This window comes from Parasteatoda tepidariorum, chromosome 5 (genome assembly GCF_982258835.1).
Source record: "Parasteatoda tepidariorum strain Cologne lab strain chromosome 5, Ptep-v5.0, whole genome shotgun sequence".
NCBI lineage: Eukaryota > Metazoa > Arthropoda > Arachnida > Araneae > Theridiidae > Parasteatoda > Parasteatoda tepidariorum.
The window spans coordinates 12780286-12786285 of NC_141759.1; the positions used below are offsets into that span (position 1 = coordinate 12780286).

At 28.4% G+C, this 6000-nt stretch overlaps 1 long non-coding RNA gene across 1 annotated transcript; it reads left to right on the top strand.

Annotated features, from left to right (window-relative positions):
- The first annotated feature begins 1372 nt into the window (after nt 1-1372).
- LOC147808573 (uncharacterized) lies at nt 1373-3589 on the top strand. Its single transcript, XR_015433615.1, has 2 exons — nt 1373-1621; nt 3384-3589. It is a non-coding gene; the product is annotated as an uncharacterized LOC147808573 (long non-coding RNA).
- The last annotated feature ends 2411 nt before the right edge of the window (nt 3590-6000 follow it).

Below are 6000 nucleotides of genomic sequence, written 5' to 3' on the forward strand. Positions count from 1 at the left end.
TTATGATAATATTTATAAAATTTATCATAAGCGGTTAACCGGTTTGTTCTTGCTTATGTCCGTGTATCATTTGGTTAACATTGTAATTCAATACGTTAAAAATAAATACAAATAGGAAGTATATACAAAATCTCCTGAATAAAAACCCATTACTTGTATGTTTAAATATAAAAGTTAAAAATACTTGTGCAAAACATGCAATTATTAAAACACTACGGAGCATCTAATAATTTGGTTTAATTATTATATACAAATATAATACTTAATAATTACTCCACATTTATATAATATATCGTCTAAATTCATCGAATTTTTATTATATATCGTCAAATTTAATCAAATGATACACGAACGCTGGTTGCAAGTGCAAACCAGAGTAAAAACAATAAAGCTGTATAGTATCACATGATAATTAAGATTTTACATGAAATCTTATAGTGCGTCTAATAATTTGTTCAGGGATTGCATTAAGGTTTATATTAAACATTAATATATACCTTAATAATTTAACAACCACCTTCGGTTCTCATATTTAGTAGAATTTCAAAACAATCTTGAACAATATATAAACTTTAATGATATCCAAGTCTAACGAAAAGCACAACTGAGGTTAATTGAATATTCTAATTCTTCAACCCGTTTTCCAATCCTAACAAGTAAATTAGTTTTAAACAATGCATTAGCCAAATATTTTCTCCGTTTAGCCGTTACCCGCGACTTTTCCCTCGCGAAAGTACTTTGATTTCAGTTTTAACAAGTTTCAAGCCATGACCGCAATATTACCGCAAGCGTTGGTGGCGCCCAACGTGTTAAACATGCAGGGATTGATCTTTAATTTTGACCATGCATCTTTGAATTAGCGATAGAGTTTGCGATAAACAATATTACATTTTATCTAATAAAATATCTGATTCTAAATCTGGTAACCAGGCCTGAAAGCGAGACGGAAAAGAGGAAATACTGGTAGTGGAAATACTATTTCAATGATAGAAAATTTTGGGAGGAGTAAATCTATTCTTAGCAATAACCTAATAATTGTTGTTAATTTTTTCACGGGGAATAAGTAATTCAATATATAAATTGTATCCGTAAAAAAAATTTAGTAACAACGGATATTTTATTATTAACGAGTTGAAAACGAAATTTATTTGCTACCAGTTTTTACTCTTTTCCTTCTTTATATATATAGGGACTTTTAGACTTGCTGGTAACATTGCTATTTTCGAAATGAATACAAAATTTATGTATTTTCATAGCTTTTGATTAAACTGAAAGTTTTGTCTCTTCGAAATGTTTGTTTTAAGTTATCGGTGAATTGTGAAAAATTTATATTAAAACATTACTTTTAAGGCCATATCACACTTAAGGAAATTCGTCCAACTCAACCTTCAACTCCGAAGACAACTCCGTCCGAAAACATAGGTGTGCTATACTTATCCGAGTTGGATCAACTGCTGTTCAACTCTTTCAGATCTCTTCGAAAGAGTTGATTCAACTTCACAATTCAACCAATCAGGTGGCAGCAACCGCATGGGATTATGGGATAGCACAAGTCAAAACAATATGGCGGCAAAGTTTATGTGAAAAAGCAGTGAATCTAATTTGTTATATATTAATTCAGGTGAGTTTTTAATTGAGTATTGATTTTAAAGTTATTTTATAAGAAGTATAAATCTGTTTCTATCCATTAACCCTTTCGCGCCGACTGTCACAAATACGTGACAGCAAAAAACCGTATCAATCAAGGTGAAAAGATAAAACTGGTAATCAAAGTATTTCTTTAGCAGTTTATTTGTGGGCGGAGTTATAATTGTTTGATTTATTTAATTCACCATTACTTTGTTCAAAATAAAACTATTTAGTTATACTTTGAATTAACATTGATTATATATATTATTAAACTAACAATAATTAAAATAAAAGCAAAGTAAGTCTGTAAAATTAGTAACGACTACATTTAAGTTACCGTTTTTTATTTAATTGCAACTTGATTCTGATTTTGTACGAATGCTTTTCTGAATCACCCGTCCCCAAGGGGTTAAAGAAGTTTATGTTATAAATGTGTTATGTTTTTAACCGTGAATTAAAAGTATGATTTTTTACGCCAAATTCGCCAATCTGAAGTAAATTTTGCAAGTACATAAAAGTAGTTTTGTTTTATATTTTGACATTACTTTAAATGATAAACAAATTTTATGAATTGCATTTAATCTTTTTCGTACGTAACTGTATATTTATTAGTATTCGCCGAATTCAAATATAGTTTTTTTTTTTTACAATTACTTTGCTCTTTCTATAGTTCCGATAAGATTATACCAGCAATTATTCTAGAGTTGGTACTGAATTCAGTGATTTTGAATATTTTTTTACAAAGGAAAAAATTGCGTTATAAAAAGTAAACTTACTCATACCTAAACAATATGCTGACAGAATTAATTTCTTTGTATTATTTTATTTTTAAACTGTATATTTGTCAGTATTCGCGGAATAAAAATGTGTTTTTTTCCAATTACTTTGCACTTTCTATTGACAAGTGGGCCCACCTTGAAAAAACCCACTTGGGACGCTAAGTGGGTTTTATTAAAAAAAAATGTTTTTATTAAAACTTATTGATTCACATTTAATCTTATGTAATTTATTGTGTAGCATAAGTTTGTCAAATAGATCTGCATGCTTTATATGATTAAGTTTTTAATATTTATAAAGTTGAAGAAACTTGTATCTGTAATTTTGTATTACTATTAAAAACTTAAAGAGGGTTTTTTCAAAAAGTAATATTTAATGAAATTAGATTAGATGGAAATTTAAATAACATAGACTGTAAGGATCAATTTTTCAAATGCATGTGCATTCTTTATATTATTAATAAGCAGGTTTTGAATAAATTATGAAGGAAGTTGAAAATATTTTTTTACCCGTTAAAGCACCTAACAGGTTTTTTCAATGTAATTTTTTTAATAAAAAAGTATTAACACACGTTTAACTTTAAATATACTAATATGTAGGTACTTTTTATATCTGCTTTTTTCATAATTTAATAGATTAATTTATTTTTTGAAATTAAAGATAAAGTTAAAATTATTTATCTAAAAAAGAAGTCTTCTTCTTAAGGTTAAATATTTGAAAAAATGGGACAAGTAACTGATACTCCTTGTAATTATACATAATTTTAATTTCACTTTCTATTAATCTTATTATAAAAACATGGAAAACCATTAAAAATTTCTTTCAGTTTTTACTGATAATAAAAAACTTACTCTTACCATAACAATATGCTGACAGAATTAATTGGTTGGTAATTTTTAATGACTGTTCCTTATTGTCTGTTGCCTTAAATACATTTGCTTCACCTTTCTTAATAATTTTTTTTACTTGTATTGCAGCAAAGATGAGTCAAAATTTTGAACAAGCTCCCGTTGGAGAAACTTTTAAATGGAGCATCGAAATGGAGAGCACATTTATTGAACTCTTGAAGAAAAAAGAGAACATTTGGAATGTAACATCCCGCCACCACAGGAAATATCATTTAAGAGCTCATAAAAAATTAATCGAAACTGCTTTTGGAATAAATTGTTCACTTTTATCAGTTCTTGTTTTTCCTAATTTTTGAATAGTTTGTGCTTATTCATGTTGAACCTTTATCAAAATAGTGCCGTTTAATAGCTTTTTTTTTTTTAAAATTCAGTTTCACATAAACTTTTAATTTTCTACAAATAGCAAATTTTTTTTCAAATTAGAGTATTTCACTAAACATATATAATAATACTTATCGAACTCTTAAAAAACTATTTTAATAATTTTTCAAGAACTTAAAGTCAACATTAAAAAAAATTAATTGCATTAATTTGGTGCAAAAAATTATAAAACTCCTAAATTTTGTTATAACTGTTTATTTTTACTCTTATATTAGATTTTGTTTTCTCCGTTGTAAAATATACATAGTAAATGTAAGTTGCAAAAAGCTATATTATGTTATTAAATATATGAAAAACTTAAAGGTAATTTATTTGAATAAATTAAAATAAGTACTATATGACTAAAGGTAAAGAATAATCTAAAAATATATTTATTAACTAAAGATAAAAATCCATTGCTACTTATGTGTTTAATTTATGATAATAAGTGAAATTAATACTGCATGCAACGAATATATTTATAACAAAATGGGAATTTTTTTTTTACTAATTTACTTTTCCAATATTAAAACTAATTATATATTTTTAACTTCTATGTCAAAGATTGCACAAATGAAAACAAACAGTTCTCTCAATAAATTTTCCTAACAGCCTAATCTCTGTCTTCGTAAGCGTCATGCTTTACTCCAAAGTGTCCTTCTCTTATCTTTTTTTTTCTTTACCAAACTGTAAATGATCAAACTTGAAATTGCTGAGGAAGGATCCATTGCCGTCGATTAAATTAAATTTAATTACCACACGCGCTGAGTCTTTCGATGAAAATTTTTATCCGTCTATGTATAAAGCGCTAAATCGCCTAAAAAGAAAGGAATCACTCGTTTATCAATGATAAACTCTTTTCAACCGCATGGCAACCATAGTTCAACTGTTTCAGGTAGTAGTTGAACAGAAAGTTGAAGTTGAGGTTGAGTTGAAGGTTGAGTTGGACGAATTTCCTTAAGTGTGATATGGCCTTAAGACTCAATTTATTTTTGTTTTATTTATTTATTTAGGTCACGTAGAATAGCAACTGCAGATTACAAATAAAGAGACACTGGGATAGTGGTGACAAAGGGGATGAATATACTTATTCCACTTTACGCAATGCGTTACGATGCTGAATATTTTCCAGATCCTGAAATATTTAATCTCGATAGGTAAAACGTGGATCATAGTTTTCTTGGTGGCGGATGCTATGCTATGAAAATGTAAATAATCGGAATTGTGGTTAGCGTTCGGAATTGTGGTTAGCAGTAAATTATTTAAGTTGCAAATTTGAGTCTGGAAGCGAACTCACACAATGTATTCTTATTGAAGAAGTAAATTCATGTAGGTGTTAAGTAGTGCTATTTACCTATGCTTTTTTCCAGTGCTCTTTTTCCTTATTTTTCTTTTCGCTTCTTTGGAGCTTTTCTAGGTGGTTCTGGCGAAAATTATTCTTTTTGGAAAACATTTCGCAAGTTCATTGTATCTGTGGCGAAAATGTGTAGTTGTTGCACCTCGTTTAAGTAAATTCCATTGAAATTTAACACTGTTCCATGAAAATTGATTTTTGTCAAATGAGAGTAGATTTCACACTCTTACGTTTCATTCCGTATGCCCCCGTACGTATAATTAGAAGAAATTGCGCCTGAAGTGCGCATGCTTCAATTCCAATAAAATACAGTTGTGTCCGGGAAAAAGTAACAAACTAACGTGAATGAAAAATAGATTTTTTAAAAATTCCTTAATTTAACAACGCTATAGTTGTGGAATATTATCTTAACTTTGACCACACATCCAAAACAAACATTTACAATGGAACGTGGATATTAAGGAAGTTAAACTTCTTCCAACTAAATCGTATAATTAAAGTAAATATATTCTCTAATTTCAAATAACCAAAAATATGTAGTTTATCAAGGACCTATTATAGTTCGACGACCAAAACTTTAAACAGAAGCATATAATTTTTTTTAAAAATTAAATCAACCGATTGTTTTAACATCAAAAGATTCCTTTCAGCATTTTGTAATAACGAATCCTTCATTTTCATTTTGTGCTCGCGTTTTTCTTGATCTATTGGTGACACGGACATTATGTTAAATTGAAGGTAGGTTTTAATAAATTTTAAAAAAAGAACGATTTTTAACAGAAGTGGGCAGAGTGCTTGCAGCTTTGTAAAACCAAGTCAACACTACGGCAAGGTTAGTAAGATTTCAAAAAAAGCGTGCTTCAAATCTTACGCATGGAAGCGTACGAAACATAACGTAAATTTCCTAAGTCTGCCTAATGTCTTCAAAATCAGTAGCAAAAGAGTAAAACGGTTTTTCCATTTGAAATCAGC